At 44.4% G+C, this 24,955-nt stretch overlaps 1 protein-coding gene across 1 annotated transcript in view; it reads left to right on the forward strand.

The window, feature by feature from the left end:
• The first annotated feature begins 4,212 nt into the window (after window positions 1-4,212).
• Window positions 4,213-24,955, forward strand: part of SBNO2 (strawberry notch homolog 2) — a 216,497-nt gene continuing 195,754 nt past the window's right edge. The window contains 1 exon segment of the mRNA XM_030219853.1: window positions 4,213-4,283. The gene's annotated coding sequence lies outside the window, so the exon portion shown is untranslated.

The following is a 24,955-nucleotide window of genomic DNA, read 5'->3' on the forward strand; positions in this document are numbered from 1 at the left end:
CTGGGAATCAGCTGTGAGTGATGTCATCCTGGCTACGGAGCCTAGCTCAGCAACTCCAGGAGCCACGGACACAGGCAGTCCCACATTAGAACGTTGGTGGTGAGAATTATTAAATAGGATTACATTGAGAATTGCTAGTAATGCGTTTTCATCCATAACAATAGTTAATACATAAATGTTAAATACAGAATATGGTTTGGGGGGAGGGAGGGACAAGTGTTATATTACAAAATTTGATGGCTGTACGTAATGTTGCATGTTTGAAGTGTTGTTCCACTGAGCTCTGTACAACTGTTTTGAGGCTGCTATGTTAAGGTGGATTTGTACTTTTGGAGTTGTCATCAATAAAAACTGTTGAAATATAAATAGGATTACATTGTTTGAAATCCATCAAGTGACCAAACAGACTTTTTGTAAAACAAAACATGGTAATGGAATAGAAGAGACACTTCCCTACATCATCAGACTGAATCTAAGTTTCAGTGCCAAGAACCAGATACTCAAGACTTCTCAATGCTTTCTTATGTTTTCCTCTCTCTCCTCTCCCTTGCTTTTTGCCTCACTTCCCCCTCTCTCTTCTTTTGTCTCCTCTTCCTCTCATCCTTCACTTCCTCCTTTTCCTCCTCCTTCTCTCCTCTATTTTCCCTCCTCCCTCACTTCCTCCATTCCCTCCTCTATTCCTCTGCTTCCCCTCCTTCTGCACTTCCTCCTTTCTCTCTTGTTTTGCTTCCTTTTCTTCCTCTTTTTCCTTCTCCCTCTCTTCACTTCTTTCCTCCTCCCTCACTTCCTTCTGTCTCTCCTCTCTGACTCCACTTACTCCCCTCCAAGGAGGTTGAATAAAAACAGGAGGAGGGGTGACCTTATCTAGCCCATTATAGGGGTTGATAGGACTGCCTATGTGACATCCATCTGTAAAAAGGCATAAGCTGTTCCAGTTGGATAGGCAGTGCCTTAAAAGGTGGAGGAAAAATATTTTTTTTTTTACTTATTTGACAGCTTTTGAATTTATTTTAAAAGCTTCTCATATGTAGATATAAATCTTGTGCAATAAAATTGAATAGCAATAAAACAGCTTACAAAATTATTGTAGCTGGTAGAAACAGCAGTTATAAACTCTGCATTTTGTGCAAAATTTTCTACACTTTCTATAGAATACAGATGGCCAAATTTCAGAGAGGATATCCTATTTCATATTAACTGTTTTTGTAATCTGCATTGGGAAGCTTGGAGTTTATAAAGATGGAATATACTGAAATTAAATGGAAGTAAAATTAAACTCTATCATTGGGGCACATGGAATCACATCTTCATCTGTTTTGCAAAAGTTTATCTTTTAGATACACAAATGGATTATTCTGTTTTGAACATGTTTCAGGGGCAAGTGGTTTTATAAGTCAACATAAAAATAAAAATAAATATTTCGTTTATGCAGCTCTCTTTTATTTAAACATAACTAAAATGGGCTATAAGCCCCTAACACAGTCCATTGGTTTTCTTATATTTTGTTCTTGTGATGACTTATATTGTGCCAAAACTGAAAACATTTATCTCTATCTGGTCAATAATAAAAGGAGCTTATTGTAAACTGTATCCACCAAAAAATGTTGTTTTGTGGTTGTTCATGAGGGAAAGGGAAATGGGACTTGATATACCGCCTTTCTGTGGTATTTTACAACTACATTCAAAACGGTTTACATATATACAGGTACTTATTTTGTACCTCGCATCACCATATGCCTGGAACAGACTTCCCGAGCCCATATGCCATGCGCCCTCCCTGCCCATTTTCAAGTCCTTACTCAAAGCCCATCTCTTCTTCCTTGCTTTTGGCACCTAACCACCTTCCCAATTCATGATACCCACACTGACTACATAGTTTGTAACCTTTAGATTGTAAACTCTCTTGAGCAGGGACTGTCCTTCACCATGTTAAACTTGTACAGCGCTGCGTAACCCTGGCAGCGCTATAGAAATGCTAAGTAGTAGTAGTAGTAGTAGTAGTAGTAAGTGACTTGCCCACAGTCACAAGGAGCTGCAGTGGGAATTGAACCCAGTTCCCCAGGATCAAAGTTCGCTGTACTAACCACTGAATAAATAAGTGTATTTTTGTATCCGTAGTCATGTATCCAAAGTTTATATAATCCTTTCAAGAAAGCCAGTTAATCATTTAACTTATTAGTGGAACATAACCACAGAGGCATCATATGGTCGCATTATATGAATGGGTTAGCCCAGTGGTTCCGAAACCTGGTCCTGGAGGCACCCCAGTCTGTCAGGCTTTCAGGATATCCACAAAGAATATCCATTAGATATATTTGCATGCACTGCCTCCACTGCATGCAAATCTCTCTCATTAATATTAATTGTGGATATCCTGAAAACCTGACTGCCTGTGGTGCCTCCAGGACCAGGTTTTGGAACCAGTGGGTTAGCCTAACTACCATCAGAGGCAGACACGGTCATATAATGAACATAATTATGTTTGCATTTAGCTAATAACTGAGAAAATGCTACTATCAAATCATAATAGGAAGCTTGAAGTCGTCTTGGTTAACTTCTGCTGAATATCAACCGGCTAATAGCTTTAAGCCTAGATTTTGTTTGCTGAACTCATGCTTACTCATGTCCACTCCACCAGATTTATTCCTGTCATTCATCTCTAACTCTTTTACTTATACTTTTCTCTTAGACTTCATTATTCCCAGGATGCATCTATATACATTATTTTATCTCTCTCTTATAAATAGTAGTAATAAACAATATGAAGTGCATGTTTATAATATACCACTGCATTCCACAAAACAAAAGGAGCAGGTTCCCACAAACCATCTTTCTCTTTGATCTAGGCAGAGAAAAAAAAAATAGTTTAAATGCTCCCAGGTTTCAACCTAAGTACATAAGTACATAAGCATCGCCATGCTGGGACAGAGCAAGGGTCCATCGAGCCCAGCACCCTGTCACCGACAGCGGCCAAAAGAACAAGCAATTTGTCCCGCCCATCCTAGAAATACTGTATTATTCCCTCGTCCATTCAATAACATTCTATGGCTTTTTCCTCCAGGAAGCCGTCCAACCCTTTTATTAAGTCCACTAAGTTAACCACCTTAACCACCTTTTCCGGCAGCGAATTCCAGAGTTTAACTACGCATTGAGTGAAAAAATATTTCCTGCAATTCGTTTTAAATTTACCACACTGCAGCTTCATCGCATGCCCCCTTGTCCTAGTATTTTTGGAAAGCATAAACAGACGCTCCACATTGACCCGTTCCATTCCACTCATTATCTTATAGACCTCTATCATATCTTCCCTCAGCCGCCTTTTCTCCAAGCTGAAGAGCCCCTTACCGTTCAGTGAATCCAGACTGCCCCAATTTGACTGCCCCTATCGGACCGACCGTTCACTTGTCTATTAGATTGTAAGCTCTTTGAGCAGGGACTGACTCTCTTTGTTAAGTTGTACAGCACTGCGTAACCCTAGTAGCGCTCTAGAAATGTTAAGTAGTAGTAGTAGTAGTAGCCTCTTCAGCCTATCCTGATAGGGAAGTCGTCCCATCCCCAGTATATGTCGCCCTTCTCTGCACCTTTTCCAATTCCACTATATCTTTTTTGAGGTGCGGCGACCAGAATTGAACACAATACTCGAGGTGCGGTCGCACCATGGAGCGACACAACGGTAGAATAATATCCTTATTTTTGTTTTCAATCCCTAGGGAGTCTCTATAACCAGCACCTCCAAATGACACACTGATTACAATTTATAATCTGTGATCGCCTCTACAGTACTATGTAAGCCACATTGAGCCTGCAAATAGGTGGGAAAATGTGGGATACAAATGTAACAAATAAATAAAATAAAAAATAACAAATTACTACTCTACATATGAAAACTTATTCCTTTATCATACTTCCTCTGTGTGCATCCGTATGCTGCACAAGCTGGCATGTTTGAAAATATAAGTGAAATTAAATAAAAATGCTACCACCAATAAAGAACTGCAACATGAATGCACGACTAGCTCATAGCTTTGTTTTGAGTGTATGCAGAACGACAGCTGCGCGGGGAACGGGGAAACCTTGCCTAAATGGCTTCAACATTTTGACGTCATGCCTACTCCTGCTCTCAATCAAACCTCCTAGATCCCGACCAGCTACCTCCTCCCTCACAACGTCAGTACTCTCGGAAGTTCGTGTAAAGCTGCAAAATGGCGTCGTGAACCAGGAAGTGAGTCCGGAGCGCCGGATCGGACAGAGAGAAGTAGGGGCAGGAGCAGAGCGGAACCGAGGTAAGAACCACTCGGTCTAGTCTCCCCTCTTTTTCTGATACAGCCGGAGGAAGTGGAGTGTAGGAGTCTTCGTCTCCAGAGCGCCTCGAGTAGGACAGGACCGTGTCAGGAGAAAAGAAGGGAAAGAGTGAGGAGAGAGAATGAGGCGAGGGGGAAAGAGTAAGGGTAGAGAGGAGAGGAAAAGGGAAGAGAGAGCACAAGGGAAAAGGAAAGAGTGCGAGAAGAGAAAAAAAGAGTAAGGGAAAAGGAAAGATTGCGAGAAGAGGAAAGAGAGTAAGGGAAGAGGAAAGAGTGCGAGAAGAGGAAATAGAGTAAGGGAAAAGCGAGGAAAGAATAAGGGTAAAGGAAAGAGTGAAAACAATAAGGGTAAAGGAAAGAGTGAGAGAAGAGGAGGGAATAAAATAAAAGGGGAAAGAGTGAGTGAAGAAGGGAGAAAGTGAGAAAAATGAGAGAAAAGGGGGATGGGGAAAGAGTGAGGGAAGAGAGGAGAGAATAAAGGGAAAGAGGGAGAGGAGGGAAGAGAAGTGAGAATGAGGAGAGTGTGAGGGAAGAGTGTTAGGGATGACGGGAGGAAGTTTGGGGGGAAAGAGTAATGCAGGAGGAGAGAGAGTTTTGTAGGGAATGAGCAGAGCCACTAAGAAGGGGAGGCAGGGGGACAAGATTCCCTGGGCCCAGCACCAGAAGGCTCTGCTCCTTTGGTCTGTTCTTTCTCCTGCTTCTGTGTTTTGGGACCCAGGTGATTGTGTTAACGTTCCAGGACACAGGAGCAAGAGAGTGACAGATCGAGGGAGGAACAGACACAGGAAGGTAAGGGGGTGGTAGAATTGGGGGGGGGGGTGTCCTGGCAGCGTCAGCCAGAGTGGGGGTCCTGGCAGCAGCCCAAGTGGGAGTTGCGGCGGAGGTGGCAGCCAAAGGGTGTGGTGGTGGGGGGGGGGGGGTAGCAGCAACAGCAGTCCTGCCCTGGGCCCAGCTCCGTCTCTGTCTCTCTGTAGCCCTGAGAAGGAGAGACAAAAGATAGTATCTGTATCTGAAGAAGAGTGACTGGAAGAAAAAGAATAGTGGGGGCATGAGAGACTGAGGGGAATAGGTGGAGACTGAGAGGGCAGAGACAGAGAGAGAATAAATCTAAAAGTAAATGTACTTTGGGTTGGGGAGAGGGTAGGACAGGAAAAGACTTTGTAAGATGAGGATTTTAGAGATGGGAGGGAGGAGGGGTTAGATATGGGGTTGGGGGTTTGGATTATGCTTGACAGATCATCAGCAGGTCGGTCCTACACTAGACAGAAATATGTGGCTTGAAGCCTGCTTTATGGAAATGGAATGCAGGTGTTCATTTGCTCTAGTAACCTTAGGTTTATTAATGTTCTGTTTTTCCTGGGTTGGCATTACTTCAAGCAGTTCTGTACTAGAGTGATTAAGTAATTCAGTTTAAAACATTACCATGGCTTTAAAAAGTTGAATGGATGGCCAAGGTCTCCTGAAGGCCTATGTTTCCTCTCTTTAAGATCTTCCAATAAGGCATTTTTGCATATTCCTTTGGTGAAACAGGACGTGAAATCTGTCTCATAATTAATAAGTTTGGGGTCTGGAGTGGTGGTAGTACCTGTGATCGGTGTCTCACTGAGATGCTTCTGCAGCTTTGCTCCACTCCAAGGAGACACATAGGCGCATTTTCAAAGCATTTAGACTTACAAAGTCACGTAGTAACCCATTTTCAATTGATTTAATCTTATGACCTTAAGAATAAATAAATTCAGATTTAAAGTTGTCATTAAGACTTGGCTTTTTAGGCAGGTCTTTGGTGACCAGTAGTGAGTGCTATGTCTATACTTCCTTCCCCTTGTCTTTCACCTTACCTGCTATTTCTCTTCCTTTCGGTCTTTCCTCCCATAGGTCTGTGTTGTGTCGAATGTGGTTTCTCTGCTTTCCTTTCTGAACTATGGAGTTCCTTTCTTTCTATATTTAGACTGCAAACCACTTAGTTCTGTTCTCAGCCATAGTGGTATAGTAAATTTGAATAAAGAAAGATGGATTTGATGGTGTACTGTACACAATGTTGAAAGTCATTCTTTATGTTGGGTCTAATATTTTATGTTTCAACTATTTTATTGATGATACAAGAGCTGTAACAAAGCCTTAATATACAACCATTAATAAAGCCATTGACATAGCATTTTGATCAAACATGTCTGTAACTTGTGTCACCAATATGTATTTTGTATAACTTCCCCCCCATCCCCCCTCAGCCCCATAAACTACTATTGCTGTACCCGAGAGAAATTAACATCCTTTTGTTAATGTGGATAATAAAGACTAATATAGTGAAATATTGTTTTCACTAACTCACATATTGTGTTATATTTATCAAGGTACCTTGTTTAGATTCCTTTTCCCTCCCCTCCTCCCCTTACTTAGTCTATTGCGCTTCGTTCCTTTCTTCATGGTATCTACTGTTTCAATCCCTCACCAAACATCTTTCCCCTATGATATTGTTGGATAATACACACCCAGCCCCTTGTTAGATCTCCCTCTACTTTCTTCGCTAAGTATCTCTTCCCTATTGCCTGTCTTCCCCATGTTGGGCTTAATATTTAAAAAGCTGATGTGACTGGTGTTGATGCCGACTATATAAGTCCTTAAAAAATATAGTTGACCCATTTATATGCATAATTTTAGGTGTAGACCGTGCCATGTGTATATTGGAGGGTGGCATTAGGGGCAGGATGGAGGCTGGCAAAAAAGTTATAAGGTATACACATGAGGTAGGCCAGCAAAAAGCAGGTACTTATGTGTGTGAGTGGTTAAATAGATAGCACTTCTAAACATATGAATAAAGTTAACTGCTGCTTAACTTTAAACACTGGTGGTGCCAGCTGAGTATCAGTGCAAAGTTCCATAGTGCGTGAATGTTAGGTATTGTCTTTGTGTGCATATCCAACCTTCACTTCTCCGACATTCTGGATTATCCAACATATCTAGGTGATGTCACAGTGTCATTAATGAGATGCGTGCACATTTTTTTCTCTTTCTTGACATCATCCTATATAGTAAAATGCACCTCCAACATTCTGAAGCTGACTGCATGGCTGAGGCATTCCTGCTCTCTGTATCCATCTCCTGAATTGACATCACATACTTCTGGGTTCGTCACAAGCAGAAGTGACCAACCACACGAGGTTTCTCGGCTTCAGAATGTTGGAGGTGCATTCTATTAAATAGGATTGGTCAGTTCCTTGAAGCACAGCTGGAGCTCAGCGTCCTGCACAGTAACGCTCAGACACCAGAGAGAGAGGGGGGGGGGGTCTGACACCAGAGGGAGAAAGGGGGGGGGGCTGACACCAGAGGGGGGAGGAGGTATCTCTGTCACACACACACTCTCTCTCTCTCACAGTCAGTCTTTCTCTCACTCTCACACACTGTCCCTCACACACTCTATGTCTCACACTGTATCACATTCACTCTCTATGTGTCACACAGTCACTCACACACTCTCTTGGTCTCATACACTCAGTCTCACAGAGAGTCTGTGTCTCACACACACTCTCTCTCTCGCACACACTCTCTCTGTGTGAAACACACTCTCTCTCACACTGTGTCTCATACGCACTTGCACACACTCTCATTCTCGCACACACACTCTCTCTCTCACAGACACACTCGCACCCAGACTCACTCTCTCTCTCTCACACACACACACACACTCGCACGTTCACTCTCTCTCTCACACACAGTCACTCTCACATACACTCTCTGAAACATACACACTCCGAGGAAAACCTTGCTAGTGCCCGTTTCATTTGTGTGAGAAACGGGCCTTTTTTTACTAGTGTTTAGCTAAAAAGCAGCAGTTCTAGGTAAGATTTGTGAGCACATTAAGCGTGAAGCTCTTGTTACTACTTCCTCTTTTGAAGTTTGCATTCAATATGCTTTTCTTTTATCTCTCATCCACTTTTTCTGTATTATCTAACTTTTTGATTATCCAACCATCTATCGGTCCCGTTTATGTCAGATACTTGAGACTCTACTGTATTTACTTAACTGCCTTTATGAAGAGATTCACTCACATGCATTCAAAAGCCATTATGCTGTCATGTGCCTGGGAAATTAACCACTTCCTGAGTTATTGCAGAATTTGATGGGCTGTTGTTGGTAGGGGATATTAATGGTGTGGGCAAGACACAGATTCAGGATCACGGATCCAGCTCATACTGCAGGATATAGACTTGGCTTGATTTGGAATGGCTTATAATGTGAACTTTGAAAGAACTAGTTTTTCTGATCTTTTGTCTCATGATCATTATCTTACTTCAAACTGAAGGAGGAATTAGGGTTAGAGAGAGTTTGCAGTTGTGGTAAAATTGATGCAGACAAATTACCCTTATGTTCATCCCTGGATAGGAACCATGGGAAATAAATACACTTTTTGGGATCTGTTGGTCACTGTCAGAGACAGGATGCTGGCTGGGCTTGATGGACCTTGGTCTGACTCGTAATGGCTTTTCTTATATTCTTATTTCTTATGCCCTTAAAGGCTATCAGTAGTATTAATGAGCTAGTGGTGGTGACCAGTTAGTTCTCATAAGATCCTGCTCTTCTGAGCTGCAGAAATCTGTGCCTCGGTTATAACCCAGAGAGCAGCAAACATATTTTCCTTCCAGTGCATTTTTACCCCTCCCCATTTTGCTCATACCCACACCCTAGGAGTGATAATAGGGTTTCTCACAATTTGATTTTGACAGTGCTGTGTAAAAATTTGCCATAATTTATAAGACCATTAACATCGCCAAGAGGGATTATTTCTCAACTAAAATTTCCTGTGACTAAATCTTGACTAAAGAATTGTTTCATGAGGCAATGAGCCATCTGAAATTACCATTTATTAACTTGATCCTCCTTTTCTTCAGAAAAGTGAATAATTTCTGACTCTCTGATAATGGGGTCGATTAAATTGCATGCCCAATTTGCATGTGCAATTTAATTGAGCAAGCAAATAAACTTTTCAATCAACACACTAGCTTTTTCTGCTGGCATGAGCTGATACTGTTTCATATTGGAAATTGTTTTGTGCATATGTGGCTGCACTTCTGAAAGTACTCTGATTGGCTTTCTCTATTGATTTATTGGATTACTGCAAATAATAACTGATTACAGACAAGACCCCTAATGCAGGCAGGTTGCTGAAACACAGACCGTGTCAGGTCTCTTAATCAAGCCATACTGAATGTCAACCTGTTCTTGGAGGTCCTTTGTACCTTTTTTCACTAGTTATGCAAATTTGGGTGCCATTTATAGGATTTAGTTCTTAGTGTTTGAACAAGGAGCAGAATTTTTGGACCCAGTTGAACACTCAGTATTCATGGCTTTTGGCAGGACAGGTGGCTGTGTCTTGATCATCACGACCGGGGAAGCTTGGTAGTTCTGCGTTCTGTAAACTTGGCTTTAGAGGTTATTTCATGTTTTTATTTCTTATTATTGTACAGAAAGTGTTATATGAAACAGAAACACTGAAAATATTTTCACTAAAATTCCATAGGATCAGTTTTATTATTTTCACTACAATTCTAGAGGATCAGTTTCACCTCAGTGACCTGCAGGATCACTCAGTGGTTTTCAAAACTACAGTGAACACTAATTACGTATCCAGAAACTCCTCATTCAGATCATGTGGGGAAAAGAAGCTACCCACACTTCTGACCTAGCATATGAACATAGGGGTATGAAATCAGTTTCAGTTTGCCACATTCAGTTCCATACATCAGTTAATGGAACTGGGATTAGGAGGCTCTGTTTTAGTTTGATTTAAGTCACAATGCTTGGTCTTCAGTGATTACCATTCTTCCTGAAACATTTGAGTTGTGGGATGCGGCAAGGATCAGTCGTCAAGGGTCAGTTCTAGCCCTGTTGCTGTTTAACATTTACCTGTAGAAAGCCTGTTATATTGAAGTGCTTAAGTGATAAGAATGATGATAATATTCACATGTAAAAGTACTGTGGATCATAACTGCCTTTGGGATGGAAATAGGTGAGAGCAGTGTCGCCTTCACTTTGTCCTCACATATTCTCTTTGTTTCCCTTTGCTATTCCTTTTGGGCCTGGCTTCTTTTCTTTCCTGTTTTGGTACGTCTTTCTGTAATCTCTTTACTTTATTTAGTTCTAATACTATTCATGTTTTGCCTACCCTAATTTCATTTTGCAGCCTGGTACTCGTCTGTTCTCCTCTTTCCATAACTTTTATTTTCTTCTGGATGGTATTGAAGCCTTTGTGCTGTTTACCGGTGACTAAACATTTCATTAGATTGTGTTTGTACTATTTTCATATCCCCTCTGTTCATCCTCAAGACTTTGGGGCTCATTTTTAAAAAGCACTTAGACATACAAAGTTCCATAGCTTACTGTGGAACTTTGTAAGTCTAAGTGCTTTGAAAATACACCTCCACATCAGTCTGTTATTCCTGTTTGCTTTTCTTCTTCTGGTTAACTTTACCTTTTTCACCCTCATTTTAGTCTGTATATGAAAACAAAACTTGTAATGTCCACAGATAAGAGCATTGCACATCAGTGAAATAGATTTTCCTTTAGTTAAGCAGGTCTGAGAGATGAACTAGTCGATAGGGCAATGGTTAGTAGATCAGTAGGTAGCTCTCAACTTTTTTTGTCCAATATAGGAAGAAGTGCCCCATCAAATAACTGTCTTGACTATGCTTTGTTTTGAATTTGTTCGTGATTAGCGTTTGAATCTTCCTTGTAGTCTCTGTAATTCTATAGCAATGTATTCAAGTGGACATGGACATGAAGTCATTTGCAAATTTATTAGTTATTTATTAGGATTTATTTACTGCCTTTTTGAAGGCATTCACTCAAGGCGGTGTACAGTAAGAATAGGTCAAACATGAGCAATAGGCAATTACAGCAGTAAAAATATTAAAATAATACAAAGTATGGTATGTTATACTAATAATGTCAACACAATACGTAATTAATAGAGCATTATAATTGATAGTGAAGGGTAAAGCAAAGATGTTACACATAGATCGGTAAGTCAGTAGAAAGAGTTAGAAAGTAAGGTGACTGATTTAAAGAAAGTTGCACATGAGTACGGAGAGATGGTTAAATATTATCTCAGCTAGGATAGGAGTAGATAAACATGTCCTGCTGCAGTATATGCAGCCCGAGTCACTCCTTGTGTGTGTGAGACTAGCAAGGTAGTTACTTCTTCCATTAAAGGCCTGGTTGAAGAGCCAAGCTACCTGCTTCCTGAAGTAGAGATAGTCTTATGTTAAGCGAAGCCTTTCAGGCAGTGCATTCCAGAATGTGGGGGCTACTCAAAAGAAGGCTCGCTTGTGGGTATCACATCGTGTAATGTATTTTGGAGAGGGTGTGGTTAGTGAAAGTCCTTGGGAGGACCTTAGTGTCCTGGTGGTGTGTGGAGGATCATCCTATTATTCAGGTATTCAGGGCCATTTCCTTTCAGGGCCTTGAAGATCAGACATGGAGTTTTAAATTTCGCCCTGTATTGTACTGGTAGCCAATGAAGTTTTTGCAAAAATGGTGTGATGTGGTCTCACCAACCTTCTATGAGTCTTGCTGTTGCATTCTGAATCAACTGGAGCTGGTGCAGGCCCTTTGTAGTCAGACCATTGTATAGTGCATTGCAGTAATCCAGTCTTCATGTTATCGTGGCATGCACAACTAGGACAAGATTTACCTTATCGATGTAAGGAGAGAGGCAACGTAGCTGTCGCAAGTAATAGAAGCAGCTCTTGAAGATTGCCCGGATTCGGGGAATCAAAGTAAGGGTTGAATCTAACAGTATTCCAAGGTTCCTGACTTGTAATTTGAGGGGGAGGCATGCCACAAAAATCTGATGCAGTTTCTCATATATGCAGATGTTAATCTTCATCCCATTGGGATCTGATAGAACTGTATGTATGTATTCAATCGCACTTGAGTTTTTGCTTTTTCATCTAAGGTACCCCAATATGACTTACAAATAATATTAAAACATTGTGTAAAATTAATGTAAACAGTGGCCTTATGGAGACAGGAAATAGAATAGAAGCTAAGGAGGAGAGAAAGTTTAGTAACACAGAAGTACTTTATATGGGTAATGGCCTTTCACATACCTCCTGCTTATATTAGCTGGAATCCCTCTCCCTAGGATTAGCTAAGCTCAGTCTGGGAGTGGTAAGTAGACTCGAAGCTGAACATGGAAGGTCACAGTGCAAGTATTTATAGGAGTGCTTTCTGTCAACCATGTTATACATGCCAACTGCACAATTATTTTGGTAAATCAGACTTTACAAAGTTACTTCATCCTTTGGTAATCTTCCTGGGCCTGTCAGAGGTTATGATTTGTTAATCATTCTGCAGCCATATGCAGGCTACAGAGAGAGGATAGCACCAGATTAAATTCAAAGCATTACTATGGTCTTTAAAACTAAATGGCCAAAGCCTCCTGAAGGCCTGTGTCTCCGTCATTTTTACCTGTTGTGTTGGTGAACAACAAAAAAACAAAACAAAACAGCTGAGAATGTAAAATCCTGTTTTGTTTTTTTCCCTGTTGTATCTCATCATTATGGAATTCCCTTCCTTGAGAAGCCTGCCTGACAAAGAGTTATGCAACATTTTGTGCTTGTTGAAAACCTGGCTCTTTTTTTTTTTTTTTTTTTTGTAAACTTTGAATAATTGAACTTTATTTACTCTGGCGTTACCTTAGTTTTTCCACTTTTAAGGTACCTTATTAAAGTTATATTTGGTATTATTGACAAGTGTTGGAAGAATTTGTAAGGATGTACTTGAACTTTATTTACTCTGTGGCATTACCTTAGTTTTTCACTTTTAAGGTACCTTATTAAAGTTATATTTGGTATTATTGACAAGTGTTGGAAGAATTTGTATGGATGTACTATCTATGTGATTTAGCAAGCCTTGAGTTCTTCTGTGGAAAGGCATGCAACAAAAAAAAATTGTGTTTTTTTTGTAGGAAAGATTTGTGATAGTTCCTTGTGTGAAATTGATGCTTTGTGTATATTCCAGAGATTTGGATTTGTTTGTATTGATTCAAGATGCTGCTGATGTGTTGTCTGTGTGTAGGTCAGAAAGACTTTAATGTGCACCTGTATTTCTGGTGCTGTAGAGCTTATAGGTGTATCTTTGAAAGTTTATTCTAAATAAATAAGCCTTCCCAGCAATCCCTCTTGCTTTGCACAGATGATTATATGAGTCTGCTGAGTGAACTGGCTAATGTTTGGTAAGTGACATATTTTTACAACTTGTTCTTTTGACCATTATGTCATTGATTTATATAGCTTTTTAATAGTAGCCTCTGAATGGTTTTTATCCATTTTTAGCACAGCAATGCTGCTACTTCGTTGAGGAGGGAATCTGCTGCTTTATGTGCTCTTTGACCCTCTTGGTATGTATTTAATTTACTCCGTTGTTTACATTTTATACTTCACACTGAAGTGTAGTGAACACTGTGTGCACTCCATTGAGGGATCTGCATATCACACTCTCCCATTGATCTTTACAAACTGCCATGTTGAGAAGTACATCGGATCAGTAGATAAAAAGAACTATTTTTGTCCAAGTTAGTTTTCAACTGTGCCTTTTATATGTACCAGAACACATGCTTCACTACATATTTAATTATGTTTGATATGTTATAATTAGTGTGTTTTATTAATAATTTACTTTTACTTATATATTGTAAAGCGTGTCTGTGTACACTCTTCCAGCTGGTTCCCACACTGTGTATGTTTTATTGTTTGGTTTTTTTTTAATTACACACTTGTTTTTAATGTATTTTTATTGAATCTTTTGTGAGGATGGCATATTTATATATGTTTTAGTTATACCCCTAAGGCAGCTCAATAGTGGGCGAAACATGACCACATGGGGTGCTTTTGCGAATAAAGGAATTTTATGTGAGAATTTCACTTCGTGTTCTGCTCTCTTTTTACATCTCTACCACTTGTGGATTGGAAGAACCTCTCTTGTTTCGTTGTCTTTGAAAGTTATGTGCAGGGGCTGAAACAGAACATGGAGAGAAATATTTGATATAAGAAATTCTCCAGTTCTTCACATCCTGACTTGAATTCTGGTTCTTTTTCATCTTTCAGCATTTAAGAACTGTGCTGGGAGCCCACATGTGAAGCTACTAGATGACTTAGTTTGATGAGGAAGCTTGCAGGCTAGGCATGCCATACTGATGCATTGAAATATAAGTTGAAAAGCAAAGAGTGGACCAAATCTCCCTCCTTGAACAGAGTTATCTGGCAAAGATGTCTAGAAATAATATCCTCCCCCATATTACCACAGCAACACACTGTTTTATCCATTACTAGCAAAGATGTGTGGAGATGTGCAGGTGTCCTGTAGATCTGACTTCATGTATCATATCACAGTACGTGTGGATTCTTAACTACTTGCAGATTGTGACTATGTACTGTATGGGGTTGGGCCAGGCTCTGAGTAGCACTTCTCTTCTTTCTAGTGATGCATGTGGGAAACAGGAACTCAAACTATAGTTAAGTGATGCATGGTTCCACATGAGGAGTCACCGCCCAGGAAAAGGATCTAGGTGTCATCGTTGCAGCAGTGGCTAAAAACGCAAATAGAATGTTAGGAATTTTTAGGAATGGAAAACAAAACTGAGAATGCTATAATGCCTTTGTATCACTCCATGGTGCAGCCACATCTCTAATACTGTGTGTAGTTCTGGTCACCGCATCTCAAGAGATATAATGGAATTAGAAAAGGTACAGAGAAGGGCGATGAAAATAATAAAGGGGATGGGATGACTTCCCTATGAGGGAAGGCTAAAGTGGCTTGGAGAAGAGATGGCTGAGGGGAGATAAGATAGAGATCTATAAAATATTGAGTGGAACAGGTAGATGTGAATCGCTTGTTTACTCTTTCCAAAAATACTAGGACTAGGGGGCATGCAAAGAAGCTACTAAGTAGTAAATTTAAAACAAATAGGAGAAAATATTTCTTCACTCAACGTGTAATTAAACTCTGGAATTCATTGCCAGAGAATGTGATAAAGCAGTTAGCTTAGCAGGGTTTTAAAAAAAGTTTTGGATAATTTCCTAAAAGAAAAGTCTATAAGCCATTATTAAGATGGACTTGGGAAAATTTAGTGCATATTCTAGGATAAGCAGCATATAATCTATTTTGCTGTTCTGGAATCTTGCCAGGTACTTGTGATTTTGATTGGCCACTGTTGGAAACAAGATACTGGGCTTGATGGACCTTTGGTCTGTCCCAGTATAGCAATGCTTATGTTCTTATGATGTCGCTCACTTCTGAAATTCCTTTCATGTCTTTTTTAATGCTGCTCCCTGTTTTTATGTTTTCTTCATTCAACCCCTTCTTTATTTTTCAGCTAACTCTCTGCCCAGATAACTATGAAGCTTTTAATTTGTGTCCAGCCAGCCCAGCCTTGCAGTTTATAGTACTGTAGTAGCTTTTGTAATCTTTGGAAAGAGACTTCTCCGAGGACAAGCAGGCTGCTTGTTCTCACTGATGGGTGACGTCCACGGCAGCCCCTCCAATCAGAACACTTTTCTAGCAAAGTCCTTTGCTAGTCCTCGCGCGCCGATGCGCACCACGCATGCGCGGCCGTCTTCCCGCCCGAACCGGCTCGTGCTGGCCAGTCTTCTTTTGTCCGCGCTCGGTACGGTTGTGTTTTGCTGTTCGCGCCCCGAAAGTTGACCTCGCGCGTCGTTTTTGGACTTCGCTTAAAAAAAAAAAAAAAAAAGTGTACGGAAGGAGACCTTTTCGGTCTGTTCCCCTTCCTGTATTTCTAGTTTCGCCCCGGTAAGTTTTCTTTCGTCGTCGGGGTAGGCCCTATTTAGGCCTCGGTTCGAAGTTTTTCTTCCCCTTTTTTTGTGGTGCCATTTTCGCCATTTCGAGTTTTGATCTCGCCGGCGTGATTTTTCCACCCATGACATCGAAGTCTTCCAGCGGCTTCAAGAAGTGCACCCAGTGCACCCGGGTAATCTCGCTCACTGACAGGCACGCGTCGTGTCTTCAGTGTCTGGGGGCTGGGCACCGCCCGCAGGCCTGTAGTCTGTGTTCTCTTTTGCAAAAGCGGACTCAGGTAGCGAGATTGGCCCAGTGGAACGTTTTGTTCTCGGGCTCTTCATCGGCACCGGGAGTATCGACTGCTTCGACGTCGTCAGCGCCCGGACCTTCATCCTCGCCCCCGATTGCATCGAGTGCATCGAGGCATCGGCCCTCTGCATCGGGGCCGAGACATCGGAGGGCTGCGTCGGCGTCGGTGGTACCGAGACCTCCTCGTCTGCTGATGTCGTCGGACGGTGGTGCTTCGTCTGGAGTGCAGGTGAGGGCTGTCCATTCCCCTGCTGGTGGCGGTGAGCCTTCGGGTGGGTCTCCCCCTACCCTGAGGGCTCCTGCGGTACAGCCCCCCCGAGACTGACCTCCTTCGGCCTCGGCCCTGAGGAAGCGACGGCTGGATTCTACGTCCTCCTCGTCGGTGCCGGGAAGCTCCGGTGACATGCTTCGTACTAAAAAGTCGAAGAAGCATCGTCACCGGTCCCCTTCCCTGCACCGAGAGCTCTGGGTCGCCGAGGGAGTCGGCACCCAGTAGGCATCGGCACCGAGAGGACCGCTCGCCCTCTGTTCAAGAGGTGTCGGTGCGCTCCCCTTTGGACAGCCCGGAACAGCCTCCACGCCCGGAACAGATTCTGACATCGACACCTGCATCAGCTTCTATGTCTTTTTCCACAGCCGCTCTGCACGAGAGTCTCCGGGCCGTTCTCCCAGAGATCCTGGGAGAGCTGTTGCGCCCTACCCCTCCGGTACCGGGGGTGCTTGCGCCTCCGGTACCATCGAGCGAGGCGCCAGCTGGCTCATTGCCTGGGGTGAGGTCTCCGACATCGGTGCCGCTTGCGGTACCGACTGCGGTAGTCTCCCAGGAAGGCTCCCCGACTACGTCGGCGGAGGGAGCTTCGCCGGTGCGGGTGAGGGAGTCTACCTCTCGACGCTCCCACCGTGGCCGTGGTTCCATGGAGTCGAGCCGGGCACGGCTGCAGACACAGGTCCGTGAACTTGTGTCTGACACCGATGGTGAGGCCTCGTGGGAAGAGGAAGAGGACATCAGATATTTCTCTGACGAGGAGTCTGAGGGTCTTCCTTCTGATCCCACTCCCTCTCCTGAAAGGCAGCTTTCTCCTCCCGAGAGTCTGTCTTTCGCTTCCTTTGTCCGGGAGATGTCTACGGCCATCCCCTTCCCGGTGGTTGTGGAGGACGAGCCCAGGGCTGAAATGTTTGAGCTCCTGGACTATCCTTCTCCACCTAAGGAAGCGTCCACAGTACCCATGCATCATGTCCTAAAAAAGACATTGCTGGCGAACTGGACCAAGCCTCTAACTAATCCCCATATTCCCAAGAAGATCGAGTCCCAGTACCGGATCCATGGGGACCCAGAGCTGATGCGCACTCAGTTGCCTCACGACTCTGGAGTTGTGGATTTGGCCCTAAAGAAGGCCAAGAGTTCTAGGGAGCATGCTTCGGCGCCCCCGGGCAAGGACTCTAGAACCTTGGACTCCTTTGGGAGGAAGGCCTACCATTCTTCTATGCTCGTGGCCAAAATTCAGTCCTACGAGCTCTACACGAGCATACACATGCGGAACAATGTGCGGCAGTTGGCGGGCTTGGTGGACAAGCTCCCCCCTGAGCAAGCCAAGCCATTTCAGGAGGTGGTCAGGCAGCTGAAGGCGTGCAGAAAATTCCTGGCCAGAGGGGTGTATGACACCTTTGATGTTGCGTCCAGGGCCGCTGCTCAAGGTGTGGTGATGCGCAGACTCTCATGGCTGCGTGCCTCCGACCTGGAGAATAGAATCCAGCAGCGGATTGCGGACTCGCCTTGCCGTGCGGATAATATTTTTGGAGAGAAAGTCGAGCAGGTGGTAGAGCAGCTCCACCAGCGGGACATCGCTTTTGACAAGTTCTCCCGTTGGCAGCCTTCAGCCTCTACCTCTACAGGTAGAAGATTTTTTGGGGGAAGGAAGACTGTTCCCTACTCTTCTGGCAAGCGTAGGTACAATCCTCCTCCTCGACAGCCTGCGGCCCAGGCTAAGCCCCAGCGCGCTCGCTCTCGTCAGCAGCGTGCGACTCTGCAAGGCCCCTCGGCTCCCCAGCAAAAGCAAGGGACGAGCTTTTGACTGGCTCCAGCAGAGCATAGCCGACATCCAAGTGTCAGTGCCGGGCGACCTGCCAGTCGGAGGGAGGTTGAAAGCTTTTCACCAAAGGTGGCCTCTCATAACCTCCGATCAGTGGGTTCTCCAAATAGTCCGGCAAGGATACACCCTCAATTTGGCCTCAAAACCTCCAAATTGTCCACCGGGAGCTCAGTCTTACAGCTTCCAACACAAGCAGGTACTTGCAGAGGAACTCTCCGCCCTTCTCAGCGTCAATGCGGTCGAGCCCGTGCCATCCGGGCAAGAAGGGCTGGGATTCTATTCCAGGTACTTCCTTGTGGAAAAGAAAACAGGGGGGATGCGTCCCATCCTAGACCTAAGGGCCCTGAACAAATATCTGGTAAAAGAAAAGTTCAGGATGCTTTCCCTGGGCACCCTTCTCCCCATGATTCAGGAAGACGATTGGCTATGCTCTCTGGACTTGAAGGACGCCTACACGCACATCCCGATACTGCCAGCTCACAGACAGTATCTGCGATTTCAGCTGGGCACACGTCACTTCCAGTACTGTGTGCTACCCTTTGAGCTCGCCTCTGCGCCCAGAGTGTTCACGAAGTGCTTGGCTGTAGTAGCAGCGGCACTTCGCAGACTGGGGGTACACGTGTTCCCATATCTCGACGATTGGCTGGTGAAGAACACATCCGAGGCAGGAGCTCTACAGTCCATGCAGATGACTATTCGCCTCCTGGAGCTACTGGGGTTTGTGATAAATTATCCAAAGTCCCATCTTCTCCCAGTGCAGAAACTCGAATTCATAGGAGCTCTGCTGGATTCTCGGACGGCTCGCGCCTATCTCCCAGAGACGAGAGCCAACAACTTGTTGTCCCTCGTCTCGCGGGTGCGAGCGTCCCAGCAGATCACAGCTCGGCAGATGTTGAGATTGCTGGGCCACATGGCCTCCACAGTTCATGTGACTCCCATGGCCCGCCTTCACATGAGATCTGCCCAATGGACCCTAGCTTTCCAGTGGTTTCAGGCTGCTGGGGATCTAGAAGACGTGATCCACCTGTCCACGAGTTTTCTCAAATCCCTGTATTGGTGGACGATTTGGTCCAATTTGACTCTGGGACGTCCTTTCCAAATTCCTCAGCCACAAAAAGTGCTGACTACGGATGCGTCTCTCCTGGGGTGGGGAGCTCATGTCGATGGGCTTCACACCCAAGGAAGCTGGTCCCTCCAGGAACGCGATCTGCAGATCAATCTTCTGGAGTTACGAGCGGTCTGGAATGCTCTGAAGGCTTTCAGAGATCGGCTGTCCCACCAAATTATCCAAATTCAGACAGACAACCAGGTTGCCATGTATTACATCAACAAGCAGGGGGGCACCGGATCTCGCCCCCTGTGTCAGGAAGCCGTCAGCATGTGGCTCTGGGCTCGCCGTCACGGCATGGTGCTCCAAGCCACATATCTGGCAGGCGTAAACAACAGTCTGGCCGACAGGTTGAGCAGGATTATGCAACCTCACAAGTGGTCGCTCAATTCCCGTGTAGTGCGACAGATCTTCCAGGTGTGGGGCACCCCCTTGGTAGATCTCTTCGTATCTGGAGCCAACCTCTAAGTCCCTCAGTTCTGTTCCAGGCTTCAGGCCCACGGCAGACTGGCATCGGATGCCTTCCTCCTGGACTGGGGGGAGGGTCTGCTGTATGCTTATCCTCCCATACCTCTGGTGGGGAAGACTTTGTTGAAACTCAAGCAAGGCCGAGGCACCATGATTCTGATTGCTCCTTTTTGGCCGCGTCAGATCTGGTTCCCTCTTCTTCTGGAGTTGTCCTCCGAAGAACCGTGGAGATTGGAGTGTTTTCCGACCCTCATCACACAGGACGAAGGGGCGCTTCTGCATCCCAATCTCCGGTCCCTGGCTCTCATGGCCTGGATGTTGAGAGCGTAGACTTTGCCTCTTTGGGTCTGTCAGAGGGTGTCTCCCGCATCTTGCTTGCTTCCAGGAAAGATTCCACTAAGAGGAGTTACTTCTTTCTATGGAGGAGGTTTGCCGTCTGGTGTGACAGCAAGGCCTTAGATCCTCGCTCTTGTCCTACACAGACCCTGCTTGAATACCTTCTGCACTTGTCTGAGTCTGGTCTCAAGACCAACTCTGTAAGGGTTCACCTTAGTGCGATTAGTGCATACCATTACCGTGTGGAAGGTAAGCCGATCTCGGGACAGCCTTTAGTTGTTCGCTTCATGAGAGGTTTGCTTTTGTCAAAGCCCCCTGTCAAGCCTCCTACAGTGTTATGGGATCTCAATGTCGTTCTCACCCAGCTGATGAAACCTCCTTTTGAGCCACTGAATTCCTGCCATCTGAAGTACTTGACCTGGAAGGTCATTTTCTTGGTGGCAGTTACTTCAGCTCGTAGAGTCAGTGAGCTCCAGGCCCTGGTAGCCCAGGCCCCTTACACCAAATTTCATCATAACAGAGTAGTCCTCCGCACTCACCCTAAGTTCTTGCCAAAGGTTGTGTCGGAGTTCCGTCTGAACCAGTCAATTGTCTTGCCAACATTCTTTCCCCGTCCTCATTCCTGCCCTGCTGAACATCAGCTGCACACATTGGACTGCAAAAGAGCATTGGCCTTCTATCTGGAGCGGACACAGCCCAACAGACAGTCCGCCCAATTGTTTGTTTCTTTTGATCCCAACAGGAGGGGAGTGGCTGTGGGGAAACGCACCATATCCAATTGGCTAGCAGATTGAATTTCCTTCACTTACGCCCAGGCTGGGCTGGCTCTTGAGGGTCATGTCACGGCTCATAATGTTAGAGCCATGGCAGCGTCGGTAGCCCACTTGAAGTCAGCCACTATTGAAGAGATCTGCAAAGCTGCAACGTGGTCATCTGTCCACACATTCACATCTCATTACTGCCTGCAGCAGGATACCCGACGCGACAGTCGGTTCGGGCAGTCAGTGCTTCAGAATCTGTTCGGGGTTTAGAATCCAACTCCACCCCCTAGGCCCATGTTTGTTCTGTTCCAGGCTGCACTCTCAGTTAGTTGGTAAATTTTTTAGGTCAATCTCAGTTATGTCCTCGCCGTTGCGAGGCCCAATTGACCATGGTTGTTGTTTTGAGTGAGCCTGGGGGCTAGGGATACCCATCAGTGAGAACAAGCTTGTCCTCAGAGAAAGCGAATGCTACATACCTGTAGAAGGTATTCTCCGAGGACAGCAGGCTGATTGTTCTCACAAACCCGCCTGCCTCCCCTTTTGGAGTTGTGTCTTCCCTTCTCTTTGTCTTGCTACATATGAGACTGGCCGGCACGAGCCGGTTCGGGCGGGAAGACGGCCGCGCATGCGCGCGAAGACTAGCAAAGGACTTTGCTAGAAAAGTGTTCCGATTGGAGGGGCTGCCGTGGACGTCACCCATCAGTGAGAACAATCAGCCTGCTGTCCTCGGAGAATACCTTCTACAGGTATGTAGCATTTGCTTTACATAAGTACATAAGCACCACCATACTGGGAAAAGACCAAGGGTCCATCAAGCCCAGCATCCTGTCTCCGACAGCGGCCAATCCAGGCTTCAAGAACCCAGCAAACCCCCCCCCCCCCCAAAAAAAAAAAAATAATGTTCAATGGACATTTCCCTCAGGAATCTGTCCAAACCCCCTTTAAATTCCGTAAGGCCAGCTGCTGTCACTACATTCTCCGGCAATGAGTTCCAGAGTCTAACAAACTCCTGTTTGTTTTAAATCTACCATATTCTAGTTTCATCTTGTGTCCCCTGGTTTTGTTGTTGTTTGAAAGTGTAAAGAAACACTTCACATCTGTCCGTTCTAATCCGCTCCTTATCTTGTAGACTTCTATCATATCACCCCTCAGTCGCCTTTTCTCCAAGCTGAAGAGTCCTAACCTTCTCAGACTTTCCTCATAGGGAAGTCATTCCATTCCCTTTATCATTTTCGTCGCCCTTCTCTAATTCCTTTATATCTTTTTTTAGATGCGGCGACCAGAATTGGTCACAATACTCGAGGTGCGGTCACACCATGGAGCAATACAACGGCATTATAACATCCTCGTGTTTGTTTTCCATCCCTTTCCTAATAATACTTGCGCTTTCTTAGCCGCCGCAGCACACTGAGCAGAAGTTTTTAACATCTTTTCAACAATGACTCCCAGATCCCTTTCTAGGTCCGTGACTCCTAACGCGGAACCTTGTATGACATAGCTGTAATTTGGGTTCCTCTTACCCGCATGCATCACTTTGCACTTGTCAACATTGAACTTCATCTCCCACTTGCACGCTCAATTCCCCAGTCTCGCAAGGCCCTCCTGTAATCTTTCACACCCCTCCTGCGACTTGACAACCCTGAATAACTTTGTGTCATCTGTGAATTTAATTACCTTACTAGTTACTCCCATCTCCAGGTCATTTATAAATATGTTAAAAAGCAGCGGTCCCAGCACAGACCCCTGTGGAACCCCACTAACTACCCTTCTCCACTGAGAATACTGACCATTCAACCCTACTCTCTGCTTCCTATCTTTCAACCAGTTCTTAATCCATAGTAATACTTAATTTATTTTATTTCAGGTTATTTGATATACCACCTTTGAAACAGTAAATTTGACACTAAAAATCTAACAGAGTATGACAGATAGATACAACCGGGAGGGATATGAACAGGACAACAATGTATCTTCTGTTAAACATTAGCCAGAATGAAAAAAGGGTACACATTAGGGAAAGATCATAGAAACAGACATCTGCCCTACCATTGCAACCTTTAATTTGGAGGCATATGGCTCCAAATGGGGATCATAGGTTGTTATTGCCAAAAGCCTGATTGGAACAGCCATATTTTTAGACTTGTATTAAATTTGAAATAAGATGCTTATATGGATGTCTCAAAAGGAAGAAATGGATGTCCACGCTCTTGAAATGTCCAAATCTCAATTTTGCAAAGGCAGAATAGGGACGTCTCACATTGCAATATGTCAAAATAGCAAGGCGGCGTGTTTTGGGCGGGGCAAGGGAGGTCTTAAAATCTGGACGTGCAACAGCGATTATCAAAAACGAAGAGACGTATTTATTTCTAAGTTATTTATATACCGCACTGGGTCCAGGCATGGCTACTGCACGGTTTACAATACAATAAAATCAGGTGGGCTGAGATAAAGGTTCAGGGGGTACAGTTCAGCTGAAGGCCTCAGAAAACAAATGGGTCTTGATTTTGAATTTAGCAAATGAGGGTTCAGAACTGAGATGAGATGTCAGTGCATTCCAAAGAGAAGGGCCAATAAAGCTGAAGGAAGATTCTTGGGCTAAGATTGAACCCTCGGACACTCCATACGATAAAATGTTTTAACTGAAAAAACATAGTCACTAATAGCCACCTGAAAAGCGTGTTCTTAATATGAAACTTAATATGTCCAAAACTGAGCTCCTTATCTTCCCACCTAAACGAACCTCTCCCCTTCCCCCATTCTCTATTTCTGTCGACAACACGCTCATTCTTCCTGTCTCATCTGCTCGTAACCTTAGGGTAATCTTCGACTCCTCCCTCTCCTTCTCTGCACATATTCAACAGATTGCTAAAACCTGGCATTTCTTCCTCTATAATATTGCCAAAATCGCCCTTTCCTCTCTGAGCACGCTACCAGAACCCTCATCCACACTCTCATCACCTCTCGCTTAGACTACTGTAACTTGCTTCTCACAGGTCTTCCACTCAGCCATCTCTCTCCTCTTCAATCTGTTCAAAATTCTGCTGCACGACTAATATTTTGCCAAAGTCGCTATGCTCATATCATCCCTCTCCTAAAGTCACTTCACTGGCTCCCTATCCATTTCCACATACAGTTAAAGCTCCTCTTATTGACCTATAAGTGCATTCACTCTGCAGCCCCTGACTACCTCTCCACCCTCATCTCTCCCTATACTCCTTCCCAGGAACTCCATTCACTAGGCAAATCTCTCCTAGCTGCACCGTTCTCCTCCATCGCTAACTCCAGACTCCGTTCCTTTTATCTTGCCGCACCTTATGCCTGGAATAGACTTCCTGAGCCGTTACGTCAAGCTCCATCTCTGGCCGCCTTCAAATCCAGGCTAAAGGCCCACCTGTTTAAGGCTGCTTTTGATTCCTAACTTGTCACTTGTTCGTAACCTTTATCTTATCTTCCTCTCTTCAATAGTCCCTTATCCCTGTGTGTCCTATCTGTCTATCCTACCCTTATCCCTTATTTGTCCTGACTTAGATTGTAAGCTCTTTTGAGCAGGGACTGTCCCTTCATGTTCAATTGTGAAGTGCTGCGTATGACTGGTAGCGCTATAGAAATGATTTGTAGTAGTAGTTCTGAAAAATACAGGCCAGTAAACAGCATCCATGTTCTAACTGAGGTCCGCAAACTAACCTTTTCCGGAGATGGGAAAGCGGTAGAATGAGAGGGCATGAAATGAGATTGAAGGGGGGCAGACTTAAGAAAAATGTCAGGAAGTATTTTTTCACGGAGAGGGTG

This window comes from Microcaecilia unicolor, chromosome 11 (genome assembly GCF_901765095.1).
Source record: "Microcaecilia unicolor chromosome 11, aMicUni1.1, whole genome shotgun sequence".
In the NCBI taxonomy this organism is placed as follows: Eukaryota; Metazoa; Chordata; class Amphibia; order Gymnophiona; family Siphonopidae; genus Microcaecilia; species Microcaecilia unicolor.